This window comes from Bufo bufo, chromosome 2 (assembly GCF_905171765.1).
Source record: "Bufo bufo chromosome 2, aBufBuf1.1, whole genome shotgun sequence".
NCBI classification, from domain to species: domain Eukaryota; kingdom Metazoa; phylum Chordata; class Amphibia; order Anura; family Bufonidae; genus Bufo; species Bufo bufo.
The window spans coordinates 768,730,415-768,750,087 of NC_053390.1; positions in this window are offsets into that span (position 1 = coordinate 768,730,415).

Sequence of the window (19,673 nt, forward strand, 5' to 3'; positions counted from 1 at the left end):
TGAGCAGGAAAGGTTTGCTCAGCCGATCACTGGCCACGGTGGGGACCTGTCTTAGTCAATCACTGGCTGCAGCGGTGACGTGTCTTAGCCAATCACTGTCCGCAGCGGGGACCTGTCTCAGTCAATCACTGGCCGCAGTGGTGACCTGTCTTAGCCAATCACTGGCCGCGGCAGGGACCTGTCTTAGCCAATCACTGGCCGCAGCGGGGACCTGTCTCTGCCAATCACTGGCGGTGGTGACCTGTCTCTGCCAATCACTGGCCGCAGCGGGGACCTGTCTCTGCCAATCACTGGCCGCAGCGGGGACCTGTCTCAGTCAATCACTGGCCGCGGCGGGGACCTGTCTCTGCCAATCACTGGCCGCAGCGGGGACCTGTCTCTGCCAATCACTGGCCGCAGCGGGGTCCTGTCTCAGCCAATCACTGGCCGCGGCGGGGACCTGTCTCTGCCAATCACTGGCCGCAGCGGGGACCTGTCTCAGCCAATCACTGGCTGCAGCGGAGACCTGTCTCAGCCAATCACTGGCTGCAGCGGTGACGTGTCTTAGCCAATCAATGGCTGCTGTGGGGACCTGTATCAGCCAATCACTGGCCGCCGCGGCGACCTGTATCAGCGAATCACTGGCCGCGGCGGGGACCTGTCTCAGCCAATCACTAGCCACGACGGCGACCTGTCTCAGTTAGCGAATGGCTGAACGGGCCTTTCTTGGTGTTTCCTGCATGTAGATCCAGGATCAGGAAGTGGAGAACAGTAGGGACCGGAGCAGTTTCGGGGGATCGATGAGGGTGCCTGTTTTATTTTGAACCCTTTGTGGCCTTTTTATTTATAAACAATGTATCTCCCTGGAAAACCCCTTTAAGTCTGAGCAGGTTGTGATTAGAGTGCGCAGACCGTATGTACATACATGACGCGTCACGCTCTAGTCTCAGCCTCTGTGTGTGTAGGCTTGTGTTTGTGTATTGGTTTCCATATCTTTGATCTTTTGTATGGTCTGAAGACACGCATGGGATGTAAAGTTCACATTGGAGTCTGATTGCTGATTGTCTCATAGGTGAAGTTGCGGAGTGTGACTAATGTGATCGGCATGAAACATGAGATTTTTGGAGATTGGAATTTTTTTTTCTCAATCTGATCATGATTTTTATTTGTGTCAGTGTTGCATAAATTGTTTATGGGCATTAGCAGGTAACAGATTATCATTAGAGCCTCTCTAGGAATTAAAGGGTTATTCCCATCCTGGCTATATATGTCCACAGGATAAACTATACTCGATGCTGGCCCTGTAATTCCCATAGACGTGAATGGCATGCACATTCATGGCCACCTTTCTGTTCATTCTCGATCTATGGCAGCTACCTCACCAGGTGGAAGAGAAGTCTGGGGGCTTTCAGAGGTTTATGACCTGTCAGATCCATGGTAACAAGTCTCTGAGCAGTGCCAAAGGGTTCTATTACGAAAATTAGGCTTGAGCAAATCCTGAACCCAATTTCCTCCCTAGTGCCCTAAAATGTATTGGCCCCGCTGAGGCCTTGAAAATCTTACTGCAAATAACATGAGACTTGCTCCGTCTCGCTTCTATGACGATTCGCTTTGTTTATGTGCATGTAAATTGAATAAATTACTGTTTCAAAATCTCATTAATGAAGCTTCGGATTTTGAAACAGTAATTTATGCGCATAAACGAAGCGTAACGTCATAAACGTGAGACGAAGCAAGTCTCGCATTATTTGCAGCAGGATTTTCAAGGCCTCAGAGGAGCCCATACATTTTAGAATGCTACAGAGGAGATATTATAAACAAAGTTTTAAAACAAATCAGGTTCGGATAGAGCAATCTGAACCCGATTCGCTCAGCACTAATGAAAAGGAACGATTTGGATGGTAGACTGTTTGTAACGACTAGGTAAGGACAGTAACATAATAACATAGTATATAAGGCCGAAAAAAGACATTTGTCCATCCAGTTCGGCCTGTCATCCTGCAAGTTGATCCAGAGGAAGGCAAAAAAAAACTGTGAGGTAGAAGCCAATTTTCCCCACTTTAGGGCAGTGCTTCTCAAATAGTGGGGCGCGCCCCCCAGGGGGGGCGCCAGGCTCCGTAAAGGGGGGCTCGTTCAGGGCCGGCCTTTGGGGTGTGCGAATTTCTTCTGTATAATGCCGGCCGGGCGGCCGGCGCGTCCCTCAGTGATGTCACGTGCCTGCGCCACCTGCTTTATGAATGAAGCAGGCGGCGCGCGCAGACAAGTGACGTCACTGAGGGACACGCCGGCCCGCCTGCCGGCATTATACAGAAGAAATTCGGATATACGGTACTATTAGGAGTGAGGGGGGCATGTTTAATAACTTTAAACGGCGGCGGCGGGCACACGGAATCTGTGGATGGCACAGTTAAGGGGTGGGGGTCTGTGGATGGCACAGTTATGGGCTGGGGGGGCACTGTGGATGGCACTGTTATGGGGTGGGGGGTCTGTGGATGGCACATATATAACAGTGCCAGCCACAGATCCCCCTGTAACAGTGCCAGCCACAGATCCCCCCCATAAGTGTCCGTCATCCACAGATCCCCCCATAAGTGTCCGTCATCCACAGATCCCCCCCATAAGTGTGTGTCCGATCCACATTTCTTTCTTTTTTTATTCTCTTATACGTTAATAAGGATACAGTGTTATGCAGAGGTGTACTTATAACAATTTTATAGACAAATGATACTATTTACAGTCGCGCGGGGGACGCAAAATGTTTTCTTCTTCCTAGGGGGGGCATGACAGAAAATAATTGAGAAGCACTGCTTTAGGGGAATAAAAAATTCCTTCCCGACTCCAATCAGGCAATCAGAATAACTCCCTGGATCAACGACCCCTCTCTAGTAGCTATAGCCTGTAATATTATTAAGCTCCAGAAATACATCCAGGCCCCTCTTGAATTCCTTTATTGTAGTCACCATCACCACCTCCTCAGAGAGTTCCATAGTCTCACTGCTCTTACCGTAAAGAATCCTCTTCTATGTTTGTGTACAAACCTTCTTTCCTCCAGACGCAGAGGATGTCCCCTCGTCACAGTCACAGTCCTGGGGATAAATAGATGATGGGAGAGATCTCTGTACTGACCCCTGATATATTTATACATAGTAATTAGATCTCCCCTCAGTCGTCTTTTTTCTAACGTGAATAACCCTAATGTTGATAATCTTTCAGGGTACTGTAGTTGCCCTGTTGAAGGAAGTGTGATATTTAAATATATATGTATATATGCCCTGACATATATACATGTATATTGGCCCTTGACTGTGGGCCCGTCCAGGTGGGACCAGGGGATATACATGAAGATGTATGTAGGCCTCCTTGACAGGCATACATCTCTATGTATATATATATATATATGTATGGATGGGCTTATTATCCCGTGTGTGTGTGTATGCATATTTGTGGATGTGCCCCAAACATCCATGAATATGCATATACTTATAAATATAATTGTGTATATATATATGTGTATGGATGTGCCCCAAGCATCCATACACATATAGTATAGGAACAAGACGTGCCGCCCCCCCCCTCCTCATGCATCCCTGCAGGGGATGAGAAGATCTCCAGATGGCTGGACAATTATGTCCAGCCTCTGGTGACTTCAAAAGGCATGGGATCAATAGAGATCCGATGCCTTTTGGTATTTAACTATCCCCAACCATTGGGGATAGTTAACATAACAGAGAGAGGAACAAACGTCCCTCCCTCTGTTATCTGCACACCTCCGGCGCGATAATTATCGCGCCGCATGGTGTGCAGACGTGTTACAGGCGGAGGATCAAAGGAACCCTCCGCCTGGAAGCGCGCTCCGGGATGCGCGGGCCGGCGCGGTGACGTCATATCACCGCGCCGGCCCACGTGTTCTGGCCGGCGGCGCGCACGTGCACGTCCGGACGTGCGGCCTCGGGAGCGAGCGCCGCCAAACTTAAATAGTCAGGCGGCGCTACGCTGAGGCACTTCTGTACAGAGCCCCAGCCGGAGAGGATCATCCCTGGACGAACGAGCAACCCCTGGACAACGAGCATTATACCTAAGTACCCCTCTGATACCCCCCTATTACTATATACCCCATTACTCTCACTCCCTATATACCCCACTACTCTCACTCTCACTGTATACCCCATTACTCTCACTCCCTATATACCCCACTATATACCCCACTACTCTCACTCCCTATATACCCCACTACTCTCACCCTCACTGTATACCCCATTACTCTCACTCCCTATATACCCCACTATATACCCCACTACTCTCACTCCCTATATACCCCACTACTCTCACCCTCACTGTATACCCCATTACTCGCACACCCTATATACCCCTGGTAACCCTAACCCTACCCTATATACCCCTGGTAACCCTACCCTATATACCCCTGGTACCCTACCCTATAACCTTACCCTATATACCCCTGGTAACCTTACCTTATATACCCCTGGTACCCTACCCCTTATTACTCCTGATAATCCAACACCCCTAGTAATCCCTTCCCTGATTTACCCTAATCACCTCCCGCGGTATATTTATGCTTTATGGTTGGCTTACACTCTAGTAAGACCACCGTCAACCTTCGTCTACCCCATAGGGATAGTTTATAGTACTAGGTGGGTGGGCTGTTAATATTGAATGTGTGTATCGTATAGTTAGTTTGTGGGTGGAATTGGGAATGTGTAGTGTAGTTGAGTACTGTATAATTAGTGCTGTATTGTAAATGTATTGCGTAGTGTATTGTTAATAAATACTGTTATATTTGTATCCGTTGGTAACGTGTAGTTATTGGCGATAGTTAGTTAGTAAGGCGCATGCAGCTAGTGTAGCGATCAGTGTAAGGCATAGTGAAGGTATTGTTATTATTATATAAAGGTATAAATAGGCGGAGTTATCAATAGACGGCTCCTCCTATTTATGAATATTAAGTATCAATATTGGCATAAATATTGGTGATAAATATTCCCCCTTTACATTGGCGAGCCAGGCCCACTGCTGAGAATTTGTTTTCTGTGTTTGGGTTTTGGTGAAAAGAATCGCTTACGCTGTGAACTAGTCAGGCGGGAGGGACGCGGTCAGTGGATTCTGAGCGTCCATTGCCTGATAGTTCGTATAGGTAAAGCGGTTTGTTCAATCAGAACCAAACACAGAGCAACCTCTACAGCAGAGAATCTAAAATCTTTTCTGATTTTTCTGTATTAATATTTTCTGATTCCCTTACACGCCCACTGGAGAGAAGTCATCACCTACACCACTGAAGAGAGAACCGTCGTCATTGAAGTCGAACATAAGTCGTCTGGCTGGTCGGGAGAAGGCGTTCCGAATATTGAAGGACCTCCTCCACGCAGCAATACAGCACAACAAACGACACCAATGAAGATGGCCTCTCGTCAAAAAGTAAGTATGAACTTCGCCACACTGCAACACCTCAGCAAACATAGCACATACAACCCCATCATTCCCACCACCTACAAATCCACTGAGCTGCTATGGTCCACTTTATTGGACCAGGCATACGCTCATGACAAACTCTGCATTAATCGCAGCATGTTTAAAAAAACCAAAAAACGGTTCCAAATGTTAGCCAAATTGGTTCACACCTTTGAGGATATCATTTGGAAGCCGGAACATCTGGAAACACTTAACAGCACGGCAAAGGCAGAGGAAGTTTCCAACACTGCAAACTTCCACTGCAATTGTTGTGTTGAGAACATTAAACAGTTACACACATTACAAACACAACTACAAGAGAAATCCCAGTGTACGGTCGAGAGGGGCAGGGAAATTTGCGTGTTAGAGTCTAGACTCTCTGACAAAGAGAGTTTCTACTCTGACATGGATAAAGAACTGCTCAGACTGTACACTGAGATAAACCAGTTCAGGAACAATACGGTATCTATGGATAACATGATTGTTCAACTTCGAGAGGACCTGGCTGCAAAAACGCAAACCATTGCGGATTTGCAGCAGGTCATCTCGAATCTGTCACGGCCTGGTGCTAACAGTATGGTGCCCACGAAACAGGTTTGTGTTTCGGAAACGGCACAGGGGGAGATAGCGGCGACAGCGCCAAGATCTTCCACGGATCAAACATCCGATACAGTAGACACTAGGGGACAGGTGGAACGGACGCTACATTTCACCCACACACCCAGGGAGAATAGTAGCAACCGATCCCAGGAACAGGGCAACGATTGGAGAGAGGAAAGTGGTTGGCCATTTACCACTTCCAATCCGCCAACGCGTCCGGAAAGACAGGAAGATTTTTATCCTAACCATTCCAGTATGGAAAGGATAAACTTCCTGTTACGGATCTGCAAGGAGATCCCAAAATATGATCCCAGTGTAGATCCGTTTACTTCATGTGATATCTTCGAGGGTCACTGTAACAAGTATTCAGTGGCTCACGAATATCGCATGGAGTTATTCAAGTTATGGTTACCTACACACCTAAACCAAAGGTATGAGGTAACGGGGAGGACGCAACCCATGAATGGACAGTTTTATGACAAGGAGGAACGTCTCTCCATACTCATGAGACTGGCAACGGGCCATTGGGACGTCACTCCGGATATCCTGTCCAAGTTCAAACCCACTATACATGACGAACCTCTGTCTATGTGTAGTCGGTTTGAAGCAATGTACAGAAGGGTTACAAAAGATCATGGTATCGGAATTCCACAGGGTATGATACGTATGTTTGTGGAAAAATTCCCATACCTTGACACTGCAATCCGGTTGAGTGCAGCTAGGGAGCCATCCCTCACGGATGCTGCTATGATTATTGAGCAGTGCAGACAGGATACACTGCTCAATAAGAAATCCGTCAAAGTGACGGAGCGTGCGCCTGTACACGATACATCTCAAGATGAACGGGTACAGCACACAAAAGGTAACTCGGCTATTCGCCCCACAGCCCCGCCATTGGAAAGGATTGGAGGCATTCGATGCTTCCTATGTTTACAATACGGGCACATAAAGAGGAATTGTCCACAATGGTCACGTAACAACCGGACAAATCCTGAGAGAACAGGCAATAATAACGGTTTCAAGATGAAACCTAATTATGCCAAACCAGTGGGGGAATATCTGGGACATTCACAGGTCCAGACACCAAAACGTGTGGCTGTTGTGAATGACCCAGCGCGTTCGGTAATGAGTGTGGAATCCCTGGAATCCACACGAAGGGTTCATAGCAAGAACCCACAAGTGGCAGTATGTACCTCACAGGTACCTACTGGGAGTCTGGTAGAAATTGATTGAAGATCAGGGATCCCTAAAGATCTTGCGCCAGTATGTCCCATCATACTGGATTCTTCAGGGAGACCCCACATAAAGGCCAAAATCAAAAATCAGGACGCCGAAATCATGCTTGACACTGGTGCGGAAATTTCCATTACCAATGTCAAACATGATTTACATCCCAACAGCCCTCAGTGTGTGGTGATCGGATTTGATCACCAACAAGGGGGGGTGAGGGCCCACAGAATAGAAGAAGTAATTGTCCAGATTACCAGTCACACGACCCTTAGGATCCCCATGTGGTATTACCCCGGTTCTGACAACATTATTGGAACCGACGTAATGACACAAAATGGGTGGATCTTAGATCTGGCAAATAGTATTGTATGGAGGGGTCCCAGACAATCCAAGGTGTTTGTCATCCAACGCCAGTTTCTGGGACCACCATTGCCAACAATAGATGACTCTACTGAAGTACTTGAACACAAATGGCCTGAGATCTCGCATAATCCAGACCTGGAGCCTATTGTGTATGAGTACCCCGATCTGTGGGCCCAGGGAAAAAATGATTGTGGCAGACTGATTGGTGTTCAGGTGGACATACAGGGTCCCGACCCTCCACCTCAACGCCAATACCGCTTTCCGCCAGAAGCCACCCATTCAATTTTGGACACCGTCCAAGAATTAAAAACTAGGGGGGTGGTCATAGAGGGAAATTCTAAATGCAACAATGCCCTCTGGCCAGTAAAGAAAAAGGACACCAATGCATGGAGGCTCACCATAGACCTCCGGGTCCTCAACAAATACACCCCAATGTCCGCTCCAGTGGTGGCACAGACTCCTGACATCATGGCCAGAATAAGCGGCAAAAGTCGCATATTCTCAACCATAGATGTTGCCAATGGGTTCTTCTCAATTGAACTCACTGAAAACTGTAGGTACAAATTTGCCTTTACAGTAGGGGACAAACAGTACATGTTCGGTGTACTCCCCCAGGGGTTCCACAGTAGTCCCACGTATTTTCACCAGGCATTGGCGGCCGTTCTGAGTGTATTCTCACGGCCGGAATGCCTTCTGCAATACGTGGATGACCTGCTCTTACACACAGAAACCATAGAAGAACACTTGGTTCTGTTAAAAGAGCTATTGGGACTCCTGGCCAAGTCAGGACTCAAGCTGAGTCCCCACAAGGCAAATTTGGCCAGAACAGAGGTAACTTTCCTTGGAGTCCAAATTTCTTTTGGAGCCAAAGGAATCGTGGCAGCCAGAGTGGAAGCCATGGTAAAGTTACCTAGACCGGGCACTCTACAAGATTTGAGAAAATTCCTGGGAGTTGCTAATTTTATGAGGGAGTTCATAGAGGATTTTGCTGCCAAAGCAAAACCCCTCTATGAACTCCTCAGAGGAGAAGACCCCTCAATCAAAGGTTGGTCTGATGCACAGGAAGGGGCCTTTTCTACTTTGAAAAGGGACCTCTCCTCTGCCCCTGTATTGGCCACTCCCCATCCTGAAGGGGAAATAGCCATACAGGCGCATGCAGGGACGGAGTCTATCTCAGCGGTCCTCCTACAACAGATAGGATATGACACTAGACCGCTGGGATACTTCTCCAGGTTACTTTCGCCTGTTGAACGAGGGTTCGATGAGTGTGCCAAACAACTGGCAGCCATACACTATGCCGTCAAAACCACTGAGCATATTGTAGGCTTCAGGCCCCTCACTTTACAGACTCCACACTCTCCATTGGCCCTCTTGCTCCGTGATACACTCCCTGGAGTCTCCCAACAGAGATTCGGGAGGTGGATTATGGATCTCAGTGGCCGGAGTCTACAGGTGAACCACAAAGCCAAGTATGTTCTGTCCCAGTTATTGAACCTAACTGGCACCGAACATGACTGTGGCCAACCAGCGCATATCAACGCGCCACAAATTTTCAGGACCGATAAACATCCAGAAGACAGAGTCATCTTTGTGGATGGCTCTCGATTTTTCATGGATGGGACCTATGTCACAGGTTTTGCTGTGCTGGATGAGACCACAGGTACCCAGAATCTTGTCAAGTTACCAGGTCACATGTCGGCACAGCGGGCAGAACTGGAGGCGGTCAAGGAAGCCTTGCTTCTTCGACCCCCAGGGAAACGAACCATATATAGCGACAGTTCATATGTAGTTCGTTCTCTCACCCTACACCTGGACACATGGAAAAGACGAGGATTTGTGGATAGCCAAAACAAACCTCTGGCTCATTTGTCGGTCCTGAAAGAACTTTGGGAATGGGGCATGGCACACACGGCGGAAGCAGCCATCATAAAAATCCCTGCGCATCAGAAAGGGGATGAGCCTTTGACGTTAGGTAACAACAAGGCGGATGAATTGGCCAAACTAGCGGCAGTGTCTGGGATCCTTCAGGAAACAGACACTGAGCCGTTACCGGCTTACCAGATTGCAGTTCGTACCAACCTGAGTAAAGGCCCGGTGTCATTTGAGGAGGAACAAGCAAAAGATCCTCTTCTAATGACACACCTCACATCTCCACAGCATCCCTGGTCAATACAGCAGGGGATCCTGTGTTACGATACCGGTACACAGCAACTTCCTCTTCCCGTGGTTCCACAGCATCTGCAAGCAGAGCTAACCAGATTGAACCACCAACTGTTTGGACACCTGGGCCGGGATAAACTCTTGTCTCTCCTGAGAGACAAATTATACTGGCAGGGAATGTCCAACACAGTAGAGGAAGTAACACAACAGTGCCTGGTTTGTGCTCAGGTTAACCCAAGGGCGTCAGCCCTGAAGCCGGTGTTGCAGCGAGTCCCTCCTGCAGATGGTCCATGGTCCGCACTACAAATAGATTTTATAGGACCTTTACCAACAGGAAGTCGTAACTATCGTTACGCACTGGTGGTAGTGGATGTCTTCTCTAAGTGGGTAGAAGCCATCCCCACGGTTAATGATTCGGCTACAACCACTGCCCGTGTTCTCTGGGAACAGGTTCTGTCACGATGGGGTATCCCCAGATTGATAGAGTCGGACAGAGGGACCCATTTCACGGGTAAGGTAATGAAAGCACTTTGTGGTCTTTTAGATATAAAGCAAAGGTTTCATGTGCCTTACCACCCTCAGTCTGCGGGCATCGTGGAGCGGATGAACCGTACCATAAAAACACGACTTTCTAAAGCACTACTGGAGAAAGGTTCCTCATGGGTAACCTCTCTGCCAGCCGTGCTAATGGGAATCCGAGCTACCGAGGCTACTAGTACCGGTATCACCCCATTTGAACTAATGACCAGACGCAAAATGCCCCTATGCCTACCCAATGAACCCCTAGTGTCAGGACCAGTGAAGAACGCCATCGCCAGAGACCTGTTTCTCCAACAGGTACAACTAAACCTGAAGGAGTTATTGCCTCATGCAGCGATACGGCTACACAGACCGTATCTACAGGGGGAAACGCCAATGCCCTCTGTAGGAGAGCTAGTGATGGTGAAAATCTTCCGTCGGGCCGGCCCCTGGGATGCAAACTGGGAAGGACCTTATCAGGTCCTTGAAGTAATGGGTGACACCATGCTAAAGGTGCAAAGGCCGATGACGACCAAGAAAAAGTCACGTAGGCGACAGGGAGTTTTATGGATCCATATCGACCAGGCCAAGGCCACCCGAGCCTCCCCAACTCAATAACATGAACCCTCACAGAGTTGGGTGACCGGGGGGAGGGGGGGGTGTTTTGGTGGGGTCGAAGGTGGATCCATGAAGCTAATTACATTCACATTGAATTAACAGATCACGGGAGGGAGACTCACCAAGGTTACGACTAGCCTGAAAAGATATAGAAATCCTCTGAACATGGCATATCCCGAACTTGTGGTACTGGTGGTAAGCATGATGATGGCAGGTTCAACCTCTTTGGGGGAGGGCCTGGGAGTTAATATAGATATGGCTGACATATCTATGAATAAACCCGGCCTTTTAATGGTGGAATGTTTGGAGGGCAAAATCCTGACACCATACGAGAACTTTTCATTTACACCAGGACAGTGGTATCTGTATGGTTTCCAGAGGGAGAGTTTTGCCCAAGGTGTAATTCAACATTATACCCCTGTGGAGAATGTGTCTGCCATACAACATGATTTACATGCACTCTGCCTCAAAGAATTCAGACATTTTCGGGACTCTGACCCTACTCCTATGAGATCCTTAAGATGGGTGTCTAAGGACCCTCACTTACATCCTTACAAACAAGTGGAAGCCAACACTACCACAGTGTTGTGTACCAAGGAGGGGGTTCTGAGTCCCGAGGATGTCACGGGTGCAGAGTATAGTGGCTGGTATATCCTTAAAGCTACCTTCATAAGGAGGGATAGCCAAGATGGGCTGAGGGTAAGGACATATTTTGACAGACCCATTCCGGTAAAGGGCACCCTAAAAGCTTATTGTATGTTAAGAGATTCCCAGATGATTATCACTAGGGAATCCAGTTATGTTCAAGGACATGTGTCCACAGATTACATACGAACCAGTATAGTGATGCTAAAGTTAAACTGCAGTAACTCTGGCCAGGCCCTATGGAATGACCAGAGTGGTCCGGTAAAACTGGAAGGCTTTTACCGAGCCACCGTTTTAAAAGTACGGACAGATGCCAAGGATCCCAGGTATGCTCAGTTAAAGGGATCTCCATCCATACGGTCCTTTATGATCACCATCATGAGAGACAATTGTGTTCAGGAGGTGACTGGATATTATTTCGTCACCTATGCCCACTGGGAACAAGATACCCAGATGGTAACCTTGGACACTAATCCCTGGAGTTGGGATTTAGTGTGCAATGGGGTGGATACCCCTACAGTGGATGTATGGATGGACGGTACCCCTATGAATGAGGAATACCGGGGTAGGTATGTGTCTTCCGATTGGAAAGACCCCAGTGGCAGGGATATTAACTTTGACATCAATATAGATGGTTCGTTTAGATGGCCTTTTTGCGAGGCAGTAGATGAAGGGTGCTGGACATTTACACAATGGGCCTATCTGTCTAAATCCAAACCCGTAGGAAAACTAGTGCTACAGGTTGGAGAAAATGACCAATGGTATCCGTTCAGAGGTAGAGGGCAAGTTTGTGTAACGGTGGTAAGGATCCCCTATGAAGCGACAGGTCTACAACCTGTAAAAATGCATTTAGACTCTTGCAACGCCCCTATCCATCAATTGGCAGATCCTATAGCTCCTCAACTGTCCTCCCCATGGAAGATCATCACGGGGACAAAATTCGTCCTATTTACTTGGAGAATTTCTGTAGATGACTTCCGAGTCGACCAGTGGGATCACAGATGTGGGGAGTTTGTGAGGAACCAAATTGACATGATAAGAGGTTGGATAGAGGCGGGGCAAGAGGTAAGAAAGGACGATCTCATACACAGAAATCACAGGGGAAGAAGAGACCTGATAGCCATGGGACTAGGCGGAGGTGCATTGGGAGTGGGCGCCCTGAACACTATGGATATGGAAGTCCTGAGAGGTAAACTTGGGGATGTTGCGCGACACGCCGGAGAAGGATTCGAGACCCAGCTTGATGTAAACCACGTCTTAGAGGGTTTGCAACATTCGCACATAGATGCCACTACCTCTCTATCTTCTGCTTTACGAGAGAAGTTTAGAAGGTTAGTTGTGGGTCTCTTGGAAGAACAGGATAGAGCTCAGCTCGCTCTGGCGTGTACGCAGGTCCAGAGTGAACTCTCAGGCAACCTTAAACATATTGTATCATCATTGTACGGCGGCCACTTCCCATTTAACCTCCGCCAACGGGTAAGTCCTCTTATATCTCCTTTTGCAGCCAATCACACCAACTGGTGGGTAGTCCAGTGGCACGGCTGTAGGAATCTCACTTGCACTGCTTCATCATTGGCTCCTGTATCTGGCCATCTTAGACAGGGTTACAGTGCAATTAACTTAGGGATTGTCATAAATAACCAGACGGTGCTTCATCCACAGCTCCCCCCGGGCGTTCTAACCTATGAGGGAGGCCATCCTTATCTGTTAGACACAGAGGGATGTTGGAAGAAAGAGGATGCTATCCTCTGTCAAGGTAGTCAGGATCGGGTGTTAAGACACCAATGTTGGAGCACCGAGGGGTCCTGTGAGATGAAGGCCAGCCCAATACCCTCCTCCCTTAAATACTTGGGACAGGGGTATTGGTGCTGGTACCAAAGGCAAAACATGTCTTATACAATCTATGGAACTAACTGCACTGAGAGAGGAGAGCTCCTCCCTGGAGCGTATTGCACCCTTAGTCCCGTCCTAGGTTTAGATGTCGCAGAGTTACAAGGAAGGACACCAATCACCCCGGAGAAGAGACTCGACATCCGCCCTGACGTACCCGTGAGACTCCAGAAGATCCCTCTTGGCTTTGGGATAGAACTCAAACATCTCCTGCTAGACTTCAGCCAAGAAGACGAAATAATTAAGAATCTTCGAGAAACAGAGAAACAGGCCACCATCCAACTGATGCACGACAAGAATAAAATAACGGCAATCACAACTGCGTTGGACAAAGACTCCAAGATCTCCTGGTGGGAAAGTCTGTTCGGCTACAGTCCAAAGGCAACATCCTTCTTCAACCTATTGATTCATCCGGTGATAGTTCTTCTGGTTCTGGTAATCATCATGTACACGGGACTGTGTCTAATCTACAGGAGGGTCAAGAGACTTGCGGACCAACTAAACCAGAACCAGACAGAACTTCACGAAGTTAATCGTAGGAGACTCAGGACTTAGCTCCAACAAAGTCCTGGAGCCAGATATCGCATGGACATACTGTTTCCTATGAGGGTCGGGATGAAAATCCAAAAGCCATCCTGTGACCTCATAGTATTGTGTGTGGGGGTGGGTGTATATAAATATTGTGTTGTAGTAGGTTTTTCCTATGAGGGTTCAGGGTGAACATCCAAAGCCATCCTGTGACCTCATAGCATTATGTACATGTATATCACGTATTGTAGTAGATTTTCGTAAGAAGGATAGGGGTATAATCATAGGCCACCCTGTGTCCTCATCATATTGTGTATAGATTAACATTGATTATTTGTATATATGTGTCCTCATGTACCCATGGACACTCTAGGTGTAGATGTGCGACAGCCATACTACAATATGGCTGGACGCACACTTGCATCCTATAGTCGTTTCCCCAAGGACACAAAGGTCTGTTATCTACCAGTGTCTTGGGAGGTATAGAGAGTAGGCCAGGTGGCATGAGTCTCCATGGGTACACACTGAATTGAATTGGGCTGTATTGGGAGGGATATGACATGTTCGTGTGAGTGGGGTAGAGTAGATTCCCTAGGGTCAGGCCCCTCATCTACTAAAGTATTTGCAGCTTCAATATCGACAATGGTGACTTTTTGTAAGGGTTGGATTGAATGATGGTAGTGCGGGGTTCTTTCCCGCAGGTAGAATTTAGGTACTATGACATCACCTCCCCCCCCCAGAAAATCTGACCTGCCTTGTAAAAACCTATGTATCTGTCCATGGGAGAATCTCTCTAACAACTGAGTCTTCAATTAAGATGAAAATCATACTGGTGCTAAAAGGTACGGCCGTCCGTACCCCATAAGGAGGTGCTACATGAATTACCGGCACTAACATTGGGGGTAACGGACGCCAGAAGAACAACACTGGCAAAGAGAGAGAACACGATCACCGAGTGTAGTGACCTAAATACGGTAAGGGTGAAGCCATTCCGGAGTCAGAAATAGACTACATAGGGAGTGGCTGACACCTGAGGAACATACCAAAGAGAAGACGGTGTATTCGGTGGACGGAGGCGTTGGTGACGGGCAGGTCGGAGATGTTAGTCATGATAGGTGATGTCTAGGTACCTAAGGGTCATACTACTTCAGTCCTTCCTGAATTGTCACCTAGAGTGCGATCGAGAGGGGGTAAATACCTCCCAACCCTTCCCCCAACATGTTTATTGTCGTATTCCCGACAACAGGGGGATTGTTGAAGGAAGTGTGATATTTAAATATATATGTATATATGCCCTGACATATATACATGTATATTGGCCCTTGACTGTGGGCCCGTCCAGGTGGGACCAGGGGATATACATGAAGATGTATGTAGGCCTCCTTGACAGGCATACATCTCTATGTATATATATATATATATGTATGGATGGGCTTATTATCCCGTGTGTGTGTGTATGCATATTTGTGGATGTGCCCCAAACATCCATGAATATGCATATACTTATAAATATAATTGTGTATATATATATGTGTATGGATGTGCCCCAAGCATCCATACACATATAGTATAGGAACAAGACGTGCCGCCCCCCCCCCTCCTCATGCATCCCTGCAGGGGATGAGAAGATCTCCAGATGGCTGGACAATTATGTCCAGCCTCTGGTGACTTCAAAAGGCATGGGATCAATAGAGATCCGATGCCTTTTGGTATTTAACTATCCCCAACCATTGGGGATAGTTAACATAACAGAGAGAGGAACAAACGTCCCTCCCTCTGTTATCTGCACACCTCCGGCGCGATAATTATCGCGCCGCATGGTGTGCAGACGTGTTACAGGCGGAGGATCAAAGGAACCCTCCGCCTGGAAGCGCGCTCCGGGATGCGCGGGCCGGCGCGGTGACGTCATATCACCGCGCCGGCCCACGTGTTCTGGCCGGCGGCGCGCACGTGCACGTCCGGACGTGCGGCCTCGGGAGCGAGCGCCGCCAAACTTAAATAGTCAGGCGGCGCTACGCTGAGGCACTTCTGTACAGAGCCCCAGCCGGAGAGGATCATCCCTGGACGAACGAGCAACCCCTGGACAACGAGCATTATACCTAAGTACCCCTCTGATACCCCCCTATTACTATATACCCCATTACTCTCACTCCCTATATACCCCACTACTCTCACTCTCACTGTATACCCCATTACTCTCACTCCCTATATACCCCACTATATACCCCACTACTCTCACTCCCTATATACCCCACTACTCTCACCCTCACTGTATACCCCATTACTCTCACTCCCTATATACCCCACTATATACCCCACTACTCTCACTCCCTATATACCCCACTACTCTCACCCTCACTGTATACCCCATTACTCGCACACCCTATATACCCCTGGTAACCCTAACCCTACCCTATATACCCCTGGTAACCCTACCCTATATACCCCTGGTACCCTACCCTATAACCTTACCCTATATACCCCTGGTAACCTTACCTTATATACCCCTGGTAACCCGAACCTATATACCCCTGGTACCCTACCCCTTATTACTCCTGATAATCCAACACCCCTAGTAATCCCTTCCCTGATTTACCCTAATCACCTCCCGCGGTATATTTATGCTTTATGGTTGGCTTACACTCTAGTAAGACCACCGTCAACCTTCGTCTACCCCATAGGGATAGTTTATAGTACTAGGTGGGTGGGCTGTTAATATTGAATGTGTGTATCGTATAGTTAGTTTGTGGGTGGAATTGGGAATGTGTAGTGTAGTTGAGTACTGTATAATTAGTGCTGTATTGTAAATGTATTGCGTAGTGTATTGTTAATAAATACTGTTATATTTGTATCCGTTGGTAACGTGTAGTTATTGGCGATAGTTAGTTAGTAAGGCGCATGCAGCTAGTGTAGCGATCAGTGTAAGGCATAGTGAAGGTATTGTTATTATTATATAAAGGTATAAATAGGCGGAGTTATCAATAGACGGCTCCTCCTATTTATGAATATTAAGTATCAATATTGGCATAAATATTGGTGATAAATATTCCCCCTTTACTCCAGTTATTACTTTAGTTGCCCTCCTCTGGACCCTCTCCAGCTCTGCTATGTCTGCCTTGTTCACAGGAGCCCAGAACTGTGCACAGTACTCCATGTGTGGTCTGACTAATGATTTGTAAAGTAGTAGGAATATGTTCTCATCACGGGCATCTATGCCCAGTAAGTTCCTGAATTAAAACCCAGCCCGCTTCCCCTACCAATTTACAGTATAAGCCCTAAATGGCAGAACTGCAACTGGACGACAGTCCCTACACTAGAATAAGTGCAGAAAACAGACAAAAACATACAAAGCAGTGTCGTATGAAATGGGTCAGAACCAGACGGGCTACGCAATACCAAAACGCGAGACAAAGGAAGGTCAGGAAACAAGCCGAGGTCAAAACACAATAAGTCAAACAGCACTCAGGAACAAGAACCACGCTAGTGAGCCAAAAGACTATCACTGGCAACGGTGAATGGACAGGAGAGGCTTTAAATAGAGCGCCGGGTCCCTGGATCACAACCTGATAGGTCCAGTGGCCCTGTCCTCCATAGGTCAGAACAAAACAGCATTTGAGCAACTGGGCTTTCCTTCAGCCCACGGCTTGTCTCCCCCAGCACACAGCTTCTACGGGGAGAAGCAGAGCATTGCATCCTGTTGCTAAAGAAGTCTTTAGGTTGCATGGCTTAGCAGCACGCCTCTCCCGGCGTGGCCGTGCCGAAACTGAGGATCACACCACTGGTGCCCAAATATGTAAGTTTATTACAGTGTTGCCGCACCTTAACCTACATTTTTAAATGATGGCCTCACACGTGCTGCCTGTATATTACGGTCCTGCTGCAACTGCCTTGATAGGTGAAAGTACTAGTCCCAGCGCTTAAAGGGAACCCGTCACCATTCACTTCAACGGGGCCGAGCTGTGCCCAGACCACGTGACATAACCGGTCTGCGGGAAGCAGAAAGAAGGCTGATCGGTGGGGGTCCCGGGTGTCAGACCCCACCAATCAGATGCTGGTGACCTATCCAAAGGATAGATCATCAGTAAGAAAAAGGTAAAGAACCCTTTTAATCAAAGTAATCCTATCTATTCATATCAGAAGATCATTAGGACAACAGAAGTGGTTTTGGTTAATGTTTTGTTGCCTATGCAGTGACCCAGTGGACTACTGCTGAAGGTTAATTGCTAAAACTTAAATGTGATTTTATGTTAAAAGCACCTATCTCTATGCACTGTCCCCTTTCTGAACCCCATTCTCATGATCACGACCACTCACATGACGCTCCATATGCTGATCCACTTGTGGCCCCGTCCCCTTAGACGTAGTATGTCTATCCTTTGAGGTAAACTAAGAACCTGCTAGTTGAGAGCAGATGCAGTGCACCGTCAATAGCATGCCACATCCTAGATGCCCTGCTCCCTTATGGATTGTATCTTTGCTCTGAGCAAGTGGCTGCTAGTTTCAGCAGCGCAGGCACAGAGATCACTGCTGTCAATGTGTCTCATGTGGTTCTGTCTCAATCACGTGAGACCTGCTGATAGTAGTGAGGCTGGCTTCACACGAGCGAGTTCAATGCGTGACCTACGTAGCACTGATAGGATCGCATAGCATTATATTGATTTAGTAAAGTTACCATTAAGGATACATTCACACGACCGTATAATTTTATCCGCGTCCCATCCACATCCGTTCCGCATTTTGCCGAATAGATGTGGATCCATTCATTCCTACGGGCGAATAAAATGTGTGGACAACATTCAGTATGTTCTCCGCATCCGTGTTTCCGCATTTCTCGCCTGCAAAAATATGAAGCTTGTACTACTATTGTCCGCACAGATCGGTCCGCAGCCCCATTCAAGTCACTGGATCTGCAAATTGCGGAAGACATACGGAAACCACGCGGATCCGTTTCCATGTTATGGAAGTCCCTGCCCCCTGAACTTAGTGAAAAAAATATTCTCATATTACTATTGAAAAATGCTGACACATGGAACAGAATGGATGTGGAAACACAACAGAAACAAATTCTGGACACGTGGTTCCGTTGTTTGTGGACCGCAAAACGGAAAAGGATTATTCACGATGTGAATGTACCCTAACACTGACATAATGCTGTCAGTGTTATTCAATACATTCCAGAACTCTAAGGGTTACATAGCATCATAAATCAATATAATGCTATGCGATCCTATAACGCATTGAACTCGCTTGTGTGAAACCAGCCTGAAGAAGAGCTCAGTGAACTGCTGATCGCTCCATGTGACAATACGATCCATCTAGCAGGGCGGGGCGTCTAGGATGTGGCATGCTATCGACGGTGCACCCGCACCTGTGCTACACCTGGCAGGTGCTTAGCTGACCTCAAAGTATAGACATGCTCCGTCTAAGAGGACGTTACTACAAGTAGAGGAAACCACATGATCAGCACGTATGTGTACTCTGGACTGTTGTGGTCACGTGACTGGGGGTCAGAAAGTGGATTCGGACCCCAAAGTGGAAATACTTTTTCATTTGTAAGTGAATTGTTTTATGGAAACTGCTTTAACACTGGCAGTCAGGGTTAGGTTGCCGTGGAGACTGTCTGATCCCACCTCCTCCTTAGGGCTCATGCACACAAACATTCTTTCCATCCAGTT